This window comes from Dermacentor albipictus, chromosome 10, assembly GCF_038994185.2.
Source record: "Dermacentor albipictus isolate Rhodes 1998 colony chromosome 10, USDA_Dalb.pri_finalv2, whole genome shotgun sequence".
In the NCBI taxonomy this organism is placed as follows: domain Eukaryota; kingdom Metazoa; phylum Arthropoda; class Arachnida; order Ixodida; family Ixodidae; genus Dermacentor; species Dermacentor albipictus.
The window spans coordinates 91,580,696-91,603,181 of record NC_091830.1 but is presented as its reverse complement, the minus strand read 5'-3'; the positions used below and the strand labels follow the sequence as shown (position 1 = coordinate 91,603,181).

General features: G+C 45.5%; 1 long non-coding RNA gene across 1 annotated transcript; it reads right to left on the bottom strand.

Moving 5' to 3' along the window:
• Positions 1–16,676: 16,676 nt before the first annotated feature.
• Positions 16,677–22,116, bottom strand: LOC135918130 (uncharacterized). Its single transcript, XR_010569566.1, has 5 exons — positions 22,092–22,116; positions 21,914–21,977; positions 20,012–20,071; positions 18,647–18,704; positions 16,677–16,840 (listed from the first exon to the last, which is right to left on the bottom strand). It is a non-coding gene; the product is annotated as an uncharacterized lncRNA (long non-coding RNA).
• Positions 22,117–22,486: the final 370 nt, after the last annotated feature.

The window sequence follows — 22,486 nt, the reverse complement described above, 5'->3', positions numbered from 1 at the left end:
GGTTTTTTTCGTTGCTGACACTCCTGGCAGCCGCGAATGAAATCGCGGACAAAGCGAATCATTCCGCGCCTGTAGTACCTTTTGCGGAAGCGTTCATAGGGCTTGAACACACCGCCGTGAGCACACTGCAGGTCGGAGGGAAAGGACGCACAGATTGTAGAGCACAGCGTTCTGAGAACTAGGAGCCACTTCCTACCATCTGGCGAGTAGTTGCGCCGGTACAAGAGGCCATCACGGATGCTGAAGTGCGAAGCTTGGCGTGGCAGTGTTCGAGTGGTCGAGAGGGTGGGTGCCTCGGATAAAACGTCAAGAAGTGAAGCGATCCACGGATCGTGGCGCTGTGCAGGGGAGATGGCGGCGACGTCAAGAGCTGACAATGGGTGGTATATAATGGATATGGACGCAGTTTCGGTGGATAGTGGTGACCGCGACAGTGCATCAGCATCGGCATGCTTGCGTCCGGAACGATATATAACGCGGATGTCAAACTCTTGAAGTCGAAGAGCTCAGCGGGCAAGGCGACCTGACGAATCCTTCAACGAAGACAACCAACATAATGAATGATGGTCCGTAACTACATCAAACGTGCAGCCATATAAGTAAGGGCGGAACTTGGCAAGCGCCCAGGCTACTGCCAAGCATTCTGTCTCGGTAACGCTATAGTTTGACACAGCCTTGGTGAGCGTTCTGCTGGCGTATGCAACGACATACTCTGCGAACCCAGGCTTACGTTGTGCGAGAACAGCACCGATGCCGACACCACTGGCGTCTGTGTGCACCTCAGTTGCGGCCGTGGGATCGTAGTGGCGCAGTATATGTGGTGACGTCAGGAGACTGCGAAGGGTGGAGAAGGCTTGGTCACACTTAGAAGACCATGACGAAAGATTGGAGGCGCTGCTTAAAAGCAGGGTCAAAGGTGCAATTATAGAGGCGAAGTTGCGCACAAACCGGCGAAAGTAGAAGCATAACCCTATGAAGCTTCGTAACTGCTTTAGAGTCGTTGGTTTGGGGAAGTCGGTCATGGCACGTAGTTTAGCCGGATCCGGAAGCACGCCATCCTTTTGACACGACGTGACCGAGAGGTACGGGGATCGATACCCCGCACCTCCACCAAACGTAAGGAGGTTTATTGGACGAGTCCAACAAACAGGCGGTAGCTCTGAACAGTAGGTCGGGAGAATAGGATGGTGGTGTTCGAGCGCCGATCACGTGCCCTCCATCCTTGATGATGATGGGGATGTCATTATCTTCCTTTCTTCATTACACTCTACATATTTCAACCAGAGAAGACCTGGTAAATGGGCATTTAGTCAGTTCACGCATAGATCATATTTTGGTACGTACTTCGAATTATTCTTTAGATACAGGAGTCATAAAACGACGTTTGGTAGATGATTATTGTGTGGCTTGCCACTTTGTGGCATCAACCCCAATAGCAACACGTGCTTGCGCAGAGGACTCAGCTGGCAACGTCGTCAAGATTTCTATAATAGACCAGTGTAAGCTGTATGAGTTAATAAGGCTGTTTGATTGGCGTACAATAATGAACTCAAAGTCTGCACATGTCTACGATTGCTTTTGCGAAAAAGTATAAATAATTGATAACTTGGCAAAAACAACTCTAACATGGAAACGCCGAAGGAAACATAACTGTATAAACACTAACGTAATTCGTGCTACAGCGAAAATAGATGCGTTGTGGGATCATTTTGAAATGTCGCACTTCCCACAGAGTATACAGCAGCTAGAGACAGGCAAGTCGCCCTTATTAGATTGGGAAAACGCAGTATTTTTTACATCAATTGCATCTAGCTTTGAAAAACAGAAAAACACGGTAAAGACTCAGTCTATATTAAATCACGTTGGAGGTAAAGCAGACTTGAGATCTGCCATTCATTCCCTTTCCAACGACCCCACAACAATGGCTAATGCATTTAACCGTCATTTTCTTCGTTGCACTGACGGAGCAGATGAAGGGCATGCGCTGGACTGCATGGTCCGAGAATCTGTATCAGCCTCCGCTTTCCTGCCAGAATTGCCGGAACTTGATTTACGTAGGATCATTTTCAGCTTCAGCCAGAACAAACCACCCGGTCTTCATGGCCTTTCAGCGTGCATGATGCAAGAAACCTTGAAAGGCAGTCCAGGCATTCTTCTTTTTATGCTTAGCAGCTTTCTGCACGATTCTTCTATCCTTGAAAGGCTAAAAACTGCTTTAGTCAAGCCACTTCACAAAGGAGGAAAAAGAATGTAATTGAAGACAATAGACCTATAACTATTTTGTTTATGCTGTCCCAAGTGTTAGAAAAATTTCTGTTGGAAATAGTGCTTTCCTTCATTAACAGGGTCTCGATTTTGCCTTCTAATCAGTTTGATTTCGTCACCAGTAAAGGAACAACCTTACTTTTGAAATTCTTTTCTGATGAAATTTCTTCCGCGTTCGACCAAAATTTGTTTAGCATTGCATTATTCCTAGATATCAGTAAAGCCTTTGAGACAGTTAACCATGACATCCTGGTGAACAAATTAAATTTAACCGCCTTCCGGGGACCGTTTAATGACATCCTTAAATTTACCTGTCAAACATATCGCAAACAGTAACATTACGCAACCACTCTAGCTCTATTTTGCGCATTAAAGCTTCAATCCCTCAAGCGTCTATCATAGCCCCGCTACTGTGCAATAATTTCTTGAATGAAATTGCGTTCGCTAATTCAAAATCCACAATTTTCCAATACGCAGATGACACCGTTCTACTAGCAAAGCATTTATGCTACTAATTGGCAATCAATATGCTACAAAAATATATCTATAACGTAATTGATTAGCTTTGTAAAAACTTGTAATCAATAATTCGAAAACAAAGCTCATTTGTTTCAAAAATCCCTTGAATATGACGTCGATAGATGAACGTATTTGCATAATAAGACCTGTTCGTCATGTAGTCGTACTCCAGTGGGATATGTGCAGTCAATAAAGCATATGGGTGTATTTTCTGTCTCAAACCTGTCGTGAAGGAAGCATTTAGCGTACATTTATAGTAAACTCGGAAGTGCTGCCTGTGTACTTTACCACTCTAAAAGTGCAGTTTCTTTTTCTGTAAAAAAACAATTGTGCACGCTCTTGCGTACAGAATATTAAGGTACGGCATCACAATTTTCGCCTTCTGTTCGGCGCGTTGCGATAGCAGGGTGGACGCTCTTTACAAAAACAAAAAAAACATGCTGCAAAGTGTAGCGTAAAACTCTACTATCATCACGAAACATGCTTACCGCCGTAGGTTTTCCTTCGTTGGGCTCGTTGTTGTTTGTTCAAACATTATTGTTACATCATTTTTGGGACTCGGATTTCAAAGTTGTGCATAAGGCTGTGCGCATGTTCCGTTCGGGCTTGTGTTTAACTGTGCCTCGTTCCACAACGAGATAGGGTGAGGCCCGGTGATGTGTGCACGTTCCTAATCTGTTTAACAATCTACCAGAGGACATTTTCAGAGCAACATCAAAAATATCACTGTATAAGATCGTCCGTGGTCTGTAGCTTCAACATGTTCTATATTCACACTAGCTTTGCCTTCTTACCTCATGTAAGATTTATGTGGAAATTGTTTCAAAGATTTGAATTCTTGCATTTAGTGCGCTTGTTTTCTTCGTTTTATGTATGCTTGGACTCTATGTACTGCTGTAACAAATGTGCACATTCAGATGTAATGTCGCGCGTTTTACGTAGCAGCGTTATTTTTTATATCTGAATTCTTTCCCATTTCAATGTATTTCCTTGCGACATATGCCGAGCCATGCCCTGCCATCACTTGTAGGCTTAGACATGCCAGATTATAACTCCGTGTGATCGTTATGGCAATAAATATATTATTATTATTATTATTATTATTATTATTATTATTATTATTATTATCCCCGCAGGGGCGTCTGCGTCAGCAGGCGTTTGGTGTGTTGCGCCACCACGTACCCGAGCACACGAGGGTTGGACCCTCCCGCGTGTAGCCGTGCGCGGCTTCGCCGTGTCTGGGGAAAAGGGGATCCTGGGGGTTGAGCCGATGCTGGGTGTTTGGACCTTTAAGGCCCCCCGGCGGAGGCAACACACCCCTTTGGCCTCTGCTTCACATAGACGGCACCCCCGGACTGACCCACCCTGGGGAAATCGGCAGTCGCCTTTTCCTGTCCTCCTCTCCAATCTTCGTCTTTCTCTCCCACTTTTCCATCTTTCCTGTGTTCTCTTCACTTCTTATTACTTCCGTATTTCCTGGCGGCTAGGGTTAACCGTGTGTAATATATCCTCCCTTGGGTATATATATATTAGGTTATAGCGGCGATGCATGGCTGGCGTCTGCAGGTATTCTTCCAACCTTGTAGCGTTCCCTTGTTGGGCTCGGTGGTGGGTGGCCACCATCGCCGCCGAATTTCCCTGCTCAATATAGCAAATAACTTTCCTCCGCTACCTGATCGCTCCCTGAAGAGGGGGCGCACCGATGAGACTTTCACTTTCTTTATGCAGCCAAAACAATCTTTCCCAAAATACCACGTTGTACATAGTCAGAACGATAAGAAAACAGTCAGAATGATCTCACCATTTGTTGTAGCTAAATCTCTCACTGAAGCAATTGGCCCAGGCTATAAAGTAACGAAAATGGGAAGTGGCGATCTTCTTCTGGAACTCCGCGACCAAGTGCAGTATGACAAACTGTCGAAAGTTGTAGCATTTGGGGAAATTCCCGTCTCAGTGGGCCCACACAGATCAATGAACACAGTGCGCGGGGTCGTCTCAGAAGATGACCTCCTTGAACTGAGCGAAAGCGAACTGCTTGAATGATGGCAAGACCAAAACGTAGTCAAAGTTCAAAGAATAACATTGAGGCGAGATGACAAGCAAATTCCTACCAAACACATAATCATTACTTTCGGAACCTGCAACCTACCTGAAACAATAGAAACCGGTTACTGTAAGCTTCGCGTGAGACCGTATGTCCCAAATCCACGTCGATGTTTCAAGTGTCAGCGCTTTGGGCATGGGTCACAGAACTGCAGAGGACGTGCTACTTGTGCGAAGTGTAGTTCTTCTGAACACGCTTCGGACATCTGTACATCAACAAACCATTGTGCCAACTGTGAAGGAGACCACCCCGCCTACTCTCGATCATGCCCTACTTGGAAAAAAGAGAAACAAATCATAGAACTGAAAGTAAAACTGAACCTATCATTTCCAGAGGCACGTAAGTGTTTCGCACTCCAAAATCAGTCCAGTCCTTCCTACACCGATGTGGCGCGCCGGGGGGCAGCGCTACATCTTCAGGCGGCCGCGCAAGTCACACGGAGTGTGACGGCGGTTACGCCATCAGCCCCCCTGGTGGGAGCAGCCACGGCTCTTCCGCCCCCTACGACGAAGGGCCAGCAGACCTCCGAGCCTGCCGGTCCCAGGGCCACTGCTCGCGCAGACAGGCCCGAAAAACCCCCGCGCGTGCCCGCTGAGCGGGCGTCATCCAGCGCCTCTGACGAGGCGATGGATGTAACAAAAACTTCTCCGGCGTCTGAGACGCCGAAGGCACGGCGTTGCTCCCTGGAGCGCGCCAACAAAAAAGAAATACCCCGCATCAAGGGGCCTGGAAAGGTCCCTTGAACCAACCTAAGTGATATCTCTTGACACACAGCACATAAACACAAACAAGATGGATACACAAATATTACACTAGAACGTGAGAGGCCTGATCCACAACCTCGATGATATCAAAGAACTCTTACACAAATACAATCCAAAGGTGCTGTGTGTTCAGGAGACACATCTTAAATCTACGCCGACAAACTTTCTTAGGCAATACGCCATTTTCCGGAAGGACCGAGATGATGCTGTTGCATCGTCCGGTGGTGTAGCAATAATAGTAGACAGAGGCGTTGCTTGTCGGCAACTGCAACTCCGAACTCCTCTTGAGGCAGTTGCTATCCAAGCAGTTCTATTCAATAAACTAGTTACCATCACGTCTGTATATATCCCCCCAAGTTATCAACTCTCTAGCACAACATTTCAAAGCTTTATTGATGAGCTTCGTCACCCTTACATTGTCGTCGGTGATCTAAACGCGCATAGCACACTGTGGGGGGATTCGCGCTGTGATGCGAGAGGACGGCTTATAGAAAACATCCTGTTCACTTCAAGTTCCTGCTTGCTTAACAAGAAAAAGCCAACATTTTACAGCCCTACACATAAAACATTTTCTTCGATAGACCTAAGCATAGCGTCTAGTACAATTGTGCCATATCTCCAGTGGGATGTCATTAATAACCCTTATGGTAGTGATCACTTCCCCATCGTTCTAAACCTTAAAAAACAAAGTGATTGTCATGCACATCTTCCTCGATGGAATGTCGACTCAGCCGACTGGACAAAGTTTCGCGAACTAACGCAGCTGCCCTGGAATGATATCTCTGAACTTAGCTTAGACGACGCAGTAGCGTACATAACAGCGTTCATTATTCAGGCTGCATCGGTATGCATTCCCCAAACAAATGGTTCGCCCTCGAAACGACGTATCCCATGGTGGAATGAGGAGTGTAGGGAAGCCAGGAAAAAGCAAAACAAGGCTTGGAACATCCTCCGTAACTCACCAACCACAGAGAATCTGATTAACTTCAAGGCGATCAAGTCGCAAGGAAGAAGAACGCGCCGCCGCGCTAAACGCGAAAGTTGGAAAAACTACATAAACAGCATTAACTCGTATACAGACGAACGAAAAGCCTGGAGCAGGGTTAACAAAATAAAAGGCCGCGAAACTCACCCCTTAACTTTATTGAATACACAAGGAGACACTCTGGAGGATCAGGCAGATTGTCTAGGAGCACATTTCGAGCACATTTCTAGTGCAGCCCATTACACAGAAACATTCCTAAAATACCAGCGACTAGCAGAACAGCTGCATTTGGGTCGGAAAAGCACATCAAATGAACCATACAATCGTCCATTTAGTATGGCTGAGTTCCAGGCCTCACTGAACTGTTGCAACAAGTCCGCTCCAGGAAGTGACAGAATAGTGTATGAGATGATCAGACACTTACACCCTGAAACCCAAGAAACACTACTGTCACTCTTCAATTCCATGTTCTCTGCCGGCTACATTCCTTCTGCTGGAAAGAAGCAATCGTGATTCCTATCCTCACAGAGGGCAAGGACCCTTCCTCATGCAACAGTTACAGGCCCATAGCTCTGACTAGTTGTCTATGCAAACTGTTTGAGAAAATGATTAACCGTCGCCTCATCCATTTTCTTGCGAGCAACAAGATACTCGATCCATTTCAGTGCGGTTTTCGGGAGGGTAGATCCACAACAGATCACCTTGTCCGCATCGAGACAAATATCCGAGATGCCTTTGTCCACAAACAATTTTTCTATCAGTATTTTTAGATATGGAAAAGGCATACGACACAACCTGGCGCTATGGAATCCTCCGTGACCTGTCTGAAATGGGAGTTCGAGGCAACTTGCTGAACGTGATTGAGAGTTACCTCTCCAATCGCACGTTCCGTGTTAGAGTTGGTAACGTCTTGTCTCGTCCATTTACGCAAGAGGCTGGTGTTCCACAAGGTGGTGTGCTGAGCTGTACTCTTTTTATTGTCAAAATGAACGCTATCCAGACTGCCATACCACATGCTATGTTTTATTCCGTATATGTGGATGACATCCAGATAGGTTTCAAATCAAGTAACTTAAGTATCTGCGAGCGACAAGTACAGCTTTGCATAAATAAATTATCTAAGTGGGCGGACCAGAACGGTTTCAAACTAAACCCACAAAAAAGTACATGCGTCCTATTTTCTAACAAGAGAGGCATAATTGCGGACCCCGCAATAGATCTAAATGGAGAACGGCTATCTGTGAGCCATGAACACAAATTTCTAGGAATCCTTTTAGACAGTAAGCTAACTTTTGTACCACACTTGAAGTATCTGAAATCAAAGTGCCTCAAGTCTATGAACTTGCTGAAGCTCTTGTCACGTACATCTTGGGGAAGCGACAGGCGGTGCCTTTTAAAGCTCTACAAAAGTCTAATATTAACTCGCCTTGACTACGGAGCAATAGTCTACAATTCTGCCGGACCTAGTGCTCTGAAAATGCTTGATCCCATTCACCACTTAGGTATCCGCCTTGCTACAGGCGCCTTTAGGACTAGCCCTGTGCAAAGCCTCTACGTCGAGTCAAACGAATGGTCGTTGCACTACGAAAGGACATATTTAACTTTCTCCTACGCCCTTAAAGTTAGGTCAGATGTTAAACATCCTTGTCATTTCACTATATGTGACTTGTCCACTGCTAGGCTGTTTCGTAACCGCCCAGCCACTAGGCCTCCTCTGTCCCTCCGGTTGGAAGCACTATCAGAAAAAAACAGGGGTCCCTCTTTTACACAATGACTTAATGGCTCCTACACGGCTTCCACCGCCTTGGGAGTGGCAGACTATCCAATGCGACATCTCTTTCTTAGAAATATCGAAACGAGCCCCGGAGGCACACATATATTCGCATTTTATAGAACTCAAGGAAAAGTACTCATGTGATGAATTTTACACAGATGCTTCGAAGTCTCCAACTGGTGTTGCTTACGCAGCTCTGGGACCCTCACTTTCAACATCTGGACCTCTAAACCCACACACCAGTATCTTTACAGCGGAAGCATACGCCATACTTAAGGCTATTCAACACATACGGCTAAAAAATATCGCTAAGGCTGTTGTATTTACAGACTCATTAAGTGTAGTGAGAGCCCTAATTAGCTTACGAAAGCATAAGAACTCGGTTTTTAATGAGCTGTATAGCTTGTTGTGTTCCGCATATATGTGCAATCAATCGATTATAATATGCTGGGTACCTGGTCACAAAGGTATAAAAGGCAACGAAGCTGCTGACGAAAGTGCTAGGTCAGTAATTTTTAGCGATGCAGATTCAAATATCCCCATCCCTGCCACAGACCTAAAACCCTTTCTACGCAGTAAATTGAGGAATCACTGGCAGGGCGAATGGGATACACAAAAAATGAATAAGCTTCATATAATAAAGCCAAAACTGGGGAACTGGATAAATGGGAAAATAGCAAGGTACAAGGAAGTACTTCTCTGCCGATTAAGGATAGGCCACACATACGGCACCCACTTTCATCTCTTGACTGGGGGCGATCCTCCAACTTGTGCTAAGTGCGGCTATAATCTCACTGTCCTCCATGCTCTTATTCAGTGCCCTGCAATAGAAACAGAGAGGAAAAAGTATTTCCCTGCTGCATATCGCGAGAATTTACCCCTTCATCCTGCATTTTTTCTTAGCGATGAACCTCTTTTTAACCTGCAAACAGTCTTAGAGTTTTTAGCCGAAACGGACACACCGAAAATTATCTGGCCAGGTAACTTTTAAGCACACGACTAACAGCCCTGCATTCAAGGGCTCTCTTGAAACTCTCTTGTCAGTGTTAAGTTTTATTGCATCATGTTTTAACGAAAGTCCATTGCCATAGCCCATATCACACCCTAGTCATCATCATTATTTTAGCACCTATGTATTCTACTCCACTTACCGCGGAAGTTTTAGGCCCTTTTACAGCCATATCTCACCTACCATGATGAGTTCATTACGCACGTCACCCACAACACATCGTCAACATTACCACCTGTCATGGCTCTCTTTGGCCAAACCTGGCCCTTGCGCCATTAAACACCACTCATCATCATCATTATTATTATTATTATTATTATTATTATTATTATTATTATTATTATTATTATTATTATTATTATTATTATTATATGTACTCCATCCAAGATGGAATCCCAGCAGCCAATATTGTAACCCGTTGCAGTGTAATTATACGCGCTCTCACATAAACTTTGATTAAATGGCACAGTAATGGCCCTTATGGGCATTCCTCGTAAACTTATATGGTTTCTGTTGTTTTTAAAGGCGGTGCCAAAGCAGTTGTGGTAAACTATTGGCGGCGGGTGTCTCTATTGCCCGCTATTTCCAAGATGTAGGAATTAGCGATCCACAGTGCACTTTTTAACGTAAGATAATATTCTCGTTCCACATCAGCATCGATAATTAACGGTGGCTCAACGAGCACCAACGTTGTCACCTTTATGATGCCGGTTCCGCCCTCCGTCGTCCTACAGGGGCAAGTTGATGCGGTATACATCAGTTTCCCCAAAGCCCTTGACGTAATCAATTATCCCTTACTGCTTGAGAAGCTTGCGCACTGCATCGTCAAGTCGATAGTTCCTGCTTCGTGAGCGTCAATAATAAGTCATCTTTTTTTTTCTATACGGTATACGATGGTGCACCCAAAGGTAACATGTTCCGTTTTATTTCTTCTATGTTCATCTATATCACTTCCCCAGCTGTGCAGAAGTCTCGGTTTATTCAGTTTGCTGACGACAATAATTATTTAGGAAGGTACACAGTAATAATAACGGCTGCGTTTAGAAGTCCGGCCCATCTTCGTACTCTGAAGGTCGTTAATAAACGTGCGCTCTCTAAATTTGTGTAAAACTAGCATTTATCATTATTTATGTAAACCCATAATATTGTTCCAACAGAACTGTTTGTTGGCGTAGTTGGTGTTGGCTGAAGGGCAAGTTCTTGCCACAAATTAAGAAACAGAAAAGTAAGAGGCATGCTAGCTGTGCTTTCGCCTGTGCTTCTTCATTTTGTGAGTCTATTATTTTGGGCAAAATACATGTCTCCTATAACGGTCTCCCTGTGTTCTCTTGATCTAGAATTCTTAACTACCGCTGGGGAAACGAACGACCTCAGTCAGCCTTTTGGGAGTACGCCAATATATTATGACCATTTTAAGCACTGTAACATCACGAGGCCTGTGTACGCTTGGTTCTGTGTGCATTCTTACAAGAGATTTCGATACTTCTATCGCTTACACGAAATATGCGCATTCATATGCATTCCAATTCTTTAATGCACCTCAGTGACGTGCAACGACACAACCGATGTAAGTCGAATACATATTAGGCTTGTTTATCAAAATGTCATGAATATATAAAAAATTGGCTGAATGCTTAGCTTGGTTAAGCCTGGAAGATTGCGAAAGCAATACCCTTGGTTGCGTCTTGGTTCGGCTGATGGTGTGGACATGGTTGCCCTTTGTTAAACTTACGGCTATACATCATCCGACATATCGCAAGGCAGTGCGCCGACCACTGCGAGGAGCTGAGCTGTAGCCCCAGTTACCCACCTAGTGGGACGTCACACCAGGAGGCGTGTGTCTACCTCCATTGCATCCCCTTGAAGCTGCACAAGTACCACATAATGGCAAACATGCTGCCCCCTGCTCTGTGCTACGGTGTCCCATCTGCTGGACCCAAGCATATGGCCTGCTTCGGGCGTTCGTATTATGTCTGCAAGAACGGGCAGTGCTCCCTCTCTCTCTTGCTGCCAGCCGCGTCGTGTAAGCCGGCTTCTCCTGGATTTGGTACTTCGACACCTATTCATTCATATCTGATCAAAATATCACTAGCGCAAAATGCCTCCTTCGCTACGGCGCCCCTATCAAAACCGTGCACGTCAAATGCCCAAACTGTCTCGGTCCGCGCTGACCTCGATCATATTATCTGGCAATGCCCCAAAGCCTCACCCACCCACCAACCCCTCGCGCACTAACACACGCATCATTACTACGGCCGAGGTGAGGGAGACATTGCTGCTCAGCTTGGACCAAGAGGAGCAGCTGTGGGCCATCCCATGGCCGAAGACGCCGCCAGAAAGCAAGGACTGGCCACCGTCTGAGGAAGGGGGGGATTGGGGGTTAGTCACCCGACCCCCGCCATCCCTGAACCCCATCAAGGACATAATAAAGTTTTATCTCTCTCTCACTTTCTTGCAGGCAGCCGCTTCGTGTAAGCCCACTCCTCCTGGATTTGGCACTTCGATACCTATCCATTCATGTCTGACCAAAATCACATCAACGCGAAATGCTTCCTTCGCTGAGGCGCCCCTATCAAAACTGTGCACATCAGATGCCCATACTGTCTCGATCCGCGCTGACCTCGATCATATTATCTGGCAATGCCCCAAAGCCTCACCCACCAACACCTATAACTACGGCCGAGCAGTGGGAGACATTGCTGCTCAGCTTGGACCAAGAGGAGCAGCTCTGGGCCATCAGGATGGCCGAAGACACCTCCAGAAAGGAAGGACTGGCCACCGCCTGAGGAAGGGGGGGATCGGTTGTTAGTCTCCCGGCCCCCGCCACCCCTGAAACCCATCAAGGACATAATAAAGTTTCATCTCTCTCTCTCACTTTCCTGCTGCCAGCCGCGTCGTGTAAGCCCACTTCTCCTGGATTTGGAACTTCCACACCTACTCATTCTAATCTGACCAAAATATCAACAGCGCAAAATGCCTCCTTCCCTACGGCGCCCCTATCAAAACCGTACACGTCAGATGCCCATACTGTCTCGATCCGCACTGACCTCGATCATATTATCTGGCAATGCCCCAAAGCGTCACACCCACCAACACCCCCCCCCTCCTCCCGCACAAACACACGCACCATAATTACTGCCGAGCAGTGGGAGACATTACTGCTCAGCTTGAAGCAAGAGGAGCAGCTCTGGGCCACTCGGATGGCTGAAGACGACGCCAGAAAGCAAGGACTGGCCACCGTCTTAGGAAGGAGGTTATTGGGGGTTAGTCTTCCGACCCCCGCCACCCCTCAACCCCATCAAGAACATAATAAAGTTTTATCTCTCTCTCTCACTTTCTTCCTGCCAGCCGCGTCGTGTAAGCCCGCTTCTCCTGGATTTGGCACTTCGATACCTATCCATTCATGTCTGACCAAAATCTCATCAACGTGAAATGACTCCGCTACGGCGGCCCTATCAAAACTGTGCACATCAGATGTCCATACTGTCTCTCACTGAGTTTCAAGAATGTTTCCGAACGATCCTGATGCATCAAAATGTTCCGTTCGTCCACCACCTGGTTTTGACGCACGAGTAGCCCTTGCTACGGCATCAACGAATGGGTGCGTAAGCATACAAGAATGCGCCGCCAGCTGCAAACCACTTCCCATCTCATGCACGCGTGGTTCTGGCCCGTACAGTGTTCGGCCATGTTCTGTAACTCGCTGCTCGTGTATTCTTGTCACACGCAGCCTTCTGCTTTCGGCTACTTCCATACAACATCTGTGAAATTATGCAGCGATTTTTTTTCTTGCAGCGCAAACCTGCACACCCTTTTTTCTGGCGACGCTGCAGCACTTCGCATGTCTTGCTTTTCCGCCAACGACGTGCCTGAGCCTTCACTTTCAGCACATTCCTCGGTGGTTTCAGGAAGGACCATGCAGCTGCCATGTTGGAGAAGTATGAGAGAGGCCTTTGCCCTGCAGTGGGCGTAACCAGGCTGATAATGATGATAATTACGCAGCTGCTCGTGCTAGACCAGAACCTAAAGCCTGGCCGAAACAGCATAGAACATACTGTGTCGCTTTCTTAAACAACGTCAGCAAGTTGCGCAAATGAGCAAAATTACACCCGTCCTCAAATCATGAGATTCTTGCAAACGTACGTGTTATCTAAACGATAACACGTCCAATGACTGGACTAGTGACTGCGACTCCATCTTTACGGTGGTGGGCTCTGTGGTCGAAGAGAAGTGCGGATGTGTCAACAACGATGAAGTGGGCCAAGTCAGCGGGAGCGGGCCGAGAGTGTGACATGAGAGAAAATAAAACGATTTGCCCTTCCCTTTGAACGTGGCAGTATATCTTTCCTGCTCTGCCACAGACCGCTCCATATTTCGTTTTTTTTTTCTGTAAGCACCTCTCCACAGAATACAAACTGTGCATAACCTTCATTTGATACGTCGTGATATGTTTAAAAACACGTTGTCTACTTTCTAACCCTCCTTTCGCACTTTCTAGTATGCCTCTTGTCTAACTACACTCCCCTCTACTCCTAACACAGTTTGTCTATTCCGTATGAGTGCTTCCTGCCACAAGTGTGTGCCATTGCTCCATTGTTCCTTATTAGTAATCTGTTTAAACAGATATATATTACTTTTGATAGATTCTTTTTTATTTCATAATATTTTCGAAGCTTATTTTATGTTTTAACCTTTCTTTCTTTTTGACTGGTTTGCAGAACTCATGCAACAGTACTATTCATGGGCACGTTACATAGCCATTGATAGACTTAGCCTTCACCTTAAGCATTTATGCTGTTAAACTGATTGTGGTTATTCGCCATCTACACGTCAGGACACATGAGCATAACTAGCAACAGTGCAATGAAAATACTTGGATATCTAGGTAAAACACTACACAGCTCCAGTAAAAGCAAACTTACGCACACTCCTAACAGATCTTTCATATTCTACACCTATCGTTTGGAAGAAATACTGAAGCTTCAAGGTTTGTGAGATTGAACGCCTTCAGAAAAGGCTGGAAGGGAACATGATGTCGCTTTTAAGACATATACTTTCAAACTGGAACCAAAGCTGTCGCGGCTGGCTTCCGCCGTATCGTTGACTGAACACAAGGTCTGCTGCGAAGCCTTTGCCTTAGTGTGCGTCCACTACTCGAGGAATCATTTATTTGGTTCAGCACTCAGAAACGTGCCGAAGCAAAAGACGGAGGCGCAAATACAAGTCACATGAGAGCTTCAGTGCTCTTTGTGGCTTAGCATATCCGAAACTGGCTGGGAGATGGTCGCCAAATACGGTGAGCTTTCAACGTGAACTCATGCTGAAATTTGTAATATCACTCTTTTTGTAATCGCGCACACGCCGGTAACAATACATGCACCCATGGAGACCACACTCTTGGGAAACACTACCTTCAGTCCATCTTGGCCTATCTCTTGATAACCGAAGATACACTAGACGTTAGACACTCCGAAGTTGAGAGTGAGTGTCGTCTCCATCGTAGTAACCGAAATTCTATCAATTGACCGCACCCGAAGGAGCTAAATCTCGATCTTCAACAAAACTGAAAACAAAAACAGCCAGCGTTCTGTCTGATGTGTACCAGCAAACCCTGTTCCCTGATGTTGCTAAACTTCGGTCATCTTAGGTTCCACTCGTCAGCATATATAATTATGGAAAGTGCGTGTACATGACGTGGTTATTCAAGCCTGGAATACTACATAAGCAAGTGAGAATTACGTACGCGAGCCATTTTCTACGCGCTTACATTCTAGAGCACATCAACGCCAACGGTCGGCGAAACAGAACCATTTTAGTACAGTGCAAGCGTCATGTGGCCTCAAGCTAAAATGATGAGGTCCTTTAAGCCGACAAGTGTGAGGTTGCTATCAAATATTTAAATTAGGCCAGTATATAAGACGGTACATAAGGGGTACTTCGCAACAATATAAAATAAATACATCTTGTTCAAGAGGCTATTGAAGGGAACTCAGCCATCGGATAATCCGCTGTAGCTTTCAGCCACCGTGATTCCATCGCCGATACCACCTATGAAGGAACGTAAATGATCTCAACGAGACGAACTATCCATTACAGACCCGCATGACTCTTCTGTTTGCTTTTGCCCACCAGGCAAAGTTTAAACTAGCTTTAAACATCTACGCATTGCGAGAATGTGATGACCTCATTTTTGCAATTGGGTTCTTCGTATGCAGCAGTCGTCTAGATTAGCCTGCACGTCCCCAACCCCGCTGTTTCTCTACAAAACAAGGCGAAACGAGCAACCATATCCATGGTTGCTCTCTTTCACAAAGTGACTTGATTTCGCCAGAAAGAAAACATTCGGCATAAGTTGAAATGTACCATCCTATATGCGCCTTCTTGGTTTTTTAAAGAAATGTCAACCGCAGAGGTTATTGTACAGCTGCCTGCCTACTAATGAGCCTCATTGAGCTTTTTAGCAGATGCTTGCGAAGCTTGAATGTTATTTGGCTCACATACTAAAGCAAATATGTGCCAGTCACTAGTATCATTTGCTGCGCATTGACCTGCTGAAGATCCATGGGGGCCTGTTCTTGCAGCAGGTGTCACAGCTAATCAGCGCAAAGCTGCATTGCTGGTGTTTCTAGAGCATTTTCACAAAAGTGAATAAGAGGCGAGCCATTAAAAGCGCTACAATATTATTCAACATCCTTTATAAATGGTCTTTATCGTTGTTTATGGTTTCTGCCTTCCCAATTTAGTTTTTCTTAGTGCAAAGAAGCATGCTCACCCCTTTACCACTCATACATACAGTTCTCTATATGGAAGTTTGCGCGCATTTCTCTTGAGAGAGCATTAACACTGGTACGTAAAGTAAATGTATATGTTGGGGTATTGTGTGTCCGAATCATTATTTTGAATAGGGCAAACTGCGTTCTGGCTGGCATTGACCATCTGCGGTTTTATGACACGGAACTATGCGCAGTAGCAGATTTTTTGCGCTTCGCTGCCACCGAAAGGCAGCCGTTGGGGCCGCCTCTGCTGGGGTTTCTGCATTGACCTCTTGCTTATCAGCGCAAACCTTGAGCCACTACGCCATTGCGACGGTTTCACGCGATGAGGGGAATCATCTTGTATTTACGGTGATTAAAGGGTATCAAGACGTAAGTATGCCTTGGAAATATTCCTGCCGACAAGCTTTCCTGCAGCAAATGTTACTTTTATTCACATCATTTTTGTGCACAAAGCGCTAAAAGGAGGTAGTGCAAGTGAAGCGCAATAAACAAGAAGATGACGTTGCAACACAAGCGGTAATAAGGCAAGCAGGTGCAGTAGGTCTTATACGGTGGTTCTCAAACGCCGAAGTGGTAACCCTCGATCTTGCAGCTGTGGCTGCACTTGTAATTATCAGGGCAACCGCTTTCTTTTCACCTTCGGTCTGAAAAACAGAATGACACCGTTAACGTATACGTTTACAGCCACTACTCAAGAAAAATTCACACTTTCGTCTGGAAGAGGAGCATCGAATGGGATAGCAAAGCGTTAGACAGCTATACACAGTAAGGTCAGTAGTTTTGTTAGCTGTATACACTGCTGTCAACATTAGCTTGCTAATTTAAATAACATTCACATTAGCAAGAACTCAAAGGTAAACACGAACACATCAAAGTCAATGAACGCGGACACTCGCTGTCAGGACGCTCGCGGTGCGAATAACGGCAGTAGGGGAGAGTTAATTTTCCTTCGTGCTACCTTCCGCTTCAAGTCAGACAAGGCATGTGGGAACAGTGTTAAACAGAAATATCAGCTATCTCTGTTGGCTAGCCTTTAAATTCAGCGTAGAATATTGTAGCAAGAGAGACAGAAAAAAAAAACGATATTTTCATGCGGCCCGGAATGGGGTGGCACCCTATGGTGGGTGGAGCCTTCAGTCCAGGTACCCAGTGGCTGTGGTAGCACTTTTGGCTCTGGCGATCAGGCAGAGCCAAAGCAGAGCTGCCGATTTGCTTGCACGTTGCGTTTCGGTTAAGGTACTTATTAGAGATATTCTGCAGGCCGATGCCATGTGGGTATAGGGTAGCTTGTTGCGTACAGAAAGGACAGCGGCGTTCATAAAAGGTGGGGTGCATGGCACGCAGGAGCGTAAAGTTAGGATAGGTGTTGATGTGGAGTTGCCTTTGGGCTGTCACTTCATGTTTTGGAAGTATCGGTATCGTTCCTCTTGAACGATACCGCCAGATCATCGTACGTGTGTAGCGCATGTGGACTGGGGTCCTCAGGGGTCACTCTTAGTGCTCAATTTTAGTGACCTCGGGGTATCGTCTGTGCAGGATGGTTTACGGTGTCGATTTCGTGCTATAGTGTCTAGAATATTGCGGTGCATTGTATTTCGGTGAGGTGGTTGGGGATAGCGCATCGTCCTTTATGAAGATGGCTATTCCCCTAGGCTCAACGTACGAAGTTCGCGACTCATTGTACTGATGGCGAAGGTGACCGCGTGCCTTCCAAACGTCAACAAAAGAAAGCCGTTAGGGCTTCTAGCGAATAGCTGTCCGAGTTTCTGATGGATGTATCTTTCCGTGGGATGCATGTTTCCGCACCTATTGCTCTCGCAGAAACTCTTCGTCCAATCCCAGTTGGTTGCAAAATATCCCGTCTGATTGTGTGCGTGGTATTTCGCTTGCTTTTTGTTGCGTTAAGTAGGTGTTTGAGTTTTTTCCATGTTTGAGCATTTTCCAGAATAGGAGCTTTCCGTTCAAATTTGTGCACATGCCTCTTCAGTACGGGACTCAAGGAGTCCAAAAACAACACACAACTTGTGCTAAGCGTATTGAACGCGATGAATGCGACCTGAAGATCCAGCCTCATTTCAATGAAGGGGAATATCAGCCACTCGGTCATTCAGAAAAACACACTGAAACTCCTCACAAATCTATATTTTCCGATTAGAGAGAGTAATACCTAATCAAGCGCACCATGTCTATTCTTTATCATGTTCAAGAACCACGAAAATGCCACATGGAGAAATACGGAAGAAACGCTCTGTAGCGATCATCACCTCCTGAAGGCTGGCATTTCGTTTAAGAATACACACGAATGCATCGATCAGATACTATTGACAGACTGGACGGCATTTCAGAGAGAGAAATTGTAACGAAAGAAAGGAGGATATTAAATCCCTGCACAAAATGAAGGAGTATGCTCAAAGGCAGATCAGAGGACACTCGAAACGGATGCAACTCACCAAAAAACAAACGTTGGTGGAGACAAATCTGGTCAAGCATGGTTCCAGTAGCGTTCATCTGAAAAGAAGGCGCAAATAAAAACTTTAAACAAAACTAAAGTTGTACATCGCGGCCCTTACACAGCACAAGATTGCTCAGAAGGCAGCACTTTGCCTGCCACGCTTAGCCTCGCCATGCATTGTCACAGTAGGAGTAGAAGCGGAGACACGTGCTACAATGCCTCCCTTCACGCCCACCTCCCAACGCGTTCACACTTAGCGCCTTGCGCGCATGAAAAGTGTGCAAGCACCCTCCACACCTTCTTTTCATCTGCACGCTAGAAGACACAGCCGCACCAAGCAAATGTCCTTTAAGCTTACGCTCCCATGTTTCCCCTCTCACCGACAGCATACGGCCCGCGGGCGCAATATTATCGCACTTGTACTTTATATGGAACCTCATGGCGTCGCCGACGCGGATGGCGACGGCAGAAATTCGCGAGGATTTCCTATGGCAACACTAATTGACATTGAATATGAAATTGATGCACATGCGTGGTTGGCCGAACTGACAGTGAAACGCGGAGGCTGCAGCATATAATAAGTATGTAGTTCAAGAAACGTCAACACTGAAATCCGTAACTGTCGATGAGCTCACATTACTTTCAGTTAAAAACTCTTTGTATTTAAGTGCGGAAATGTGCTATCCAAGATCAAGTAAAAGCGGCGTTGCGTTAAGGGTTGGCGAGAAGTATGGGGCGGTCCTTTTTTTTCTGTCGTTGTGCGGAATGAAGTTTTCAAACATATTCTCCTCTGATTTGTCTCATTGATAAGCTACGCTAATGGTACCTAAGCCGTCTTGAGCCGAAGTATTGTGGGGACGCACGTAGACATTGTTAAATCCGAGAAGAAAATAGCACTCATTTGTTTGTTACTGTTCAAGTGAAGCTTTGCTTAGCGGCTGCTCCTCTAGGCCCCTTTGGGATTTGCTTCTCTACTAACCCATTGTGACAATTACTTTGCAACTTTCACCTGATGTTTTGCGTGAGAAACAAAATTTGCATATGTGTATTGCATCTCATAACAATTACTTATAAACGTTACCAAGTCTCCATACCGCATCAACCGGAACAACCTCTATATAAGAGCAGCACGTCGATCAGGTTGAGCAATGAACTTGCGTTTTTTACTTCATATTATTTCATGAGACCGCATGAAGAACAACGTAGGGGCCGCAATTATGCTTAGAAAATTATGGGGCTATTTCTCACGGTACAATGCATTCGTGCCTTTCTCGCGTATATTGCCTATCATTCTGCAAAAATTACATATAAGCTGCTTTTGCAAGACTTCGACGCATGCTGATTCGAACCTTCAACTACCCACCAATGGGTTCATACGTAATCTCCTCCTCCGGCAAACTTCCGGAGCTGATGTCCAAGAAACCTGCATGCATGACAGAGCGAATATTTCAGAAATCTCACATGAATCATCGACGCTTGACGTCTGCGCCTGATTGAATGGAAACGTGCGTGCACGAATAATTGCACAATTATCAAGAACACTACAGTGTCCTCAGTGTGCAACTTAGTGATGGAAAGCTGTTGTGCTGTTATGCTGTGATGGAAATCTATGCTGCCAACCATACGCAAGGTTACGGCCACCCCTTTGCCATGAGAGTGAGCGCAGACTAACCTCGACACAGGCCGAGCATGAACAGGGGGAAGAGGTAGGAGAAAGCGTCCACAATCTTTCCCAGGTGCATGTAAGAAACGCTGCTTACCGGGTCAGCTTACCTCGTTCCTCCAACTAAGAACACTTCATGTACCGCAAACAAACTTCGGCGCGTATATAATGGTGGTTTGCAGCCGAAACAAAAACCGAGTCATAGGAATAGGTAATCTAATATCTGGTAGCCTTAATAGTAATTAAGTAGTAATTGTAGAAGTAGTAATGAGTAGTGATTGCATCATTAAGGGTATACCACCAACGTGATATTCCTCTTTACTTCTAGTTCGTGATGATTCTTGGATTTCCTCTTTGTAGTACATTTGTGAAGCATAATATACTTTTTCGGCTGTTTCTGCCTGTCAGATTTTTGGCCAATCCTGTATATCAAACTATAAAATGATTCGCGAAATGGCAATTGCTACGGTGTGTGGTATGTGCGGAATTTTGCAAAGCTTGCATTCGACACAGAACACTGGCTGTATCCTGTACTTTCGTAAACATTCGCCTATTTTGATCACTACGCGCGCAACAGACGTATAAATCGAGTTGTTCAGATATATATATATATATATATATATATATATATATATATATAGAGAGAGAGAGAGAGAGAGCTCTATATAAGAAAGTACACGCTCTACGGCTGATTTTCAAACCCGGAACTCGAAGCGCAGAATGCCCCAGCTCTATTCATTAGCACAAGGAGTCATGTCTAAAATCATAGAGTACAACACTTGCGAATTTTCCTCGTGCGTACTAGTGCTTTGAGACGCCTGGCGCTAGGCGCATCCCGTAGCAACCATTTATTCATAAATATTGCGCATGCGCATGTTCTACATGACGACAAAGATAGAGCTTACGGGGCTCGTTCGTCGCGCAAGTTTGCTCTGCGTGTCCATTTGTTCTTTATCGCTGCGATACATTTCTCAAAAGCTTAACACGTCGTGTCTTGCCATTCGGCCCAATATGGGATGTCGCCGAGTGATGCGTTCGTCAGTGAAATCTTCAGTTCGTTCCAATCAATTCGTATAAGCTATTTTGCCTATGTGGGTCATAAGAACTTCACATAACCGCCGTGGTTGCTTAGTGGCTATGGTGTTAGACTGCTGAGCACGAGGGTGCAGGATTTAGTCCCTGCCGCGGCGGCCGCATTTCGATGGGGGAGTAATGCGAAAGTACCAGTGCGCTTAGATTTAGGTTCACTTTAAGGAACCACAGGTGGTTGAGATTTCCGGAGTCCCCCACTACGGCGTGCCTCATAATCAAAAAGGGCTTTTGGCACGTAAAACCTCACAAATTTTCAAACTTCCCATGCGTACACTGATTTCCATACTACGTGGTATCTCCATCACATGCGTGGACTGGATCATTTCGTGATTTACATGGAGGTGCACAATGAATGATGATGCTATGTGACTCGTCAATGAAAACAACTTTTCAATCTTATCCCATTGAATCCAGTGACAACAGCACCAGGCGTCCCAAACCTGTTTTGTACAAGCGGCACTCTATGAAGTGTCAGGCGAGGTTAAGAAGTTGCTTTCTAAAATTTCGTACCAGCCAGCAGAAGAAGCAAGACGATGACTGACGAGTAGTACTTCATCATTGCAGCTGCGTAAATCTGGAAACAGCGTAGAGAAGAGCGGTGTTAGTACTGGGTGGCGCAAAGCGCATGACTAGTAGGGAAACAAATGTGTGGAATTAACCAGCCATTTCAACAGATTGATCTAGTTACCACACGCAATGGTTGTTTGTAGCGGTCAACAAAAGTGCGCTGTCCACGATCTTTCTAAACTCTTTTATAGTACTAGCCAATGACGCTTCTTGCTCTTAATTGGCGAATACAGAGTCGTAGTGCCAGGAATAAATCATGCATTTAATAAATGTCATATCATGTCATGACATTAGTGTGCGCACTAAATCAACACTGACGTTCGAGAATGAATTCCATGTCATATATTTATTTGCGCTGACAAATGAAAACAAAGAAGAAGACATTAAGGCTTAATCATACTTGAGTTTCTGCAGTGTCGCTCACATGAGATGACAGAAACTGTCAAGCTGTCCACCACATCACGCACGGACGTATGCCTGCGTCATAAAGACTATGGCGAGCTAAATGAGACAGCT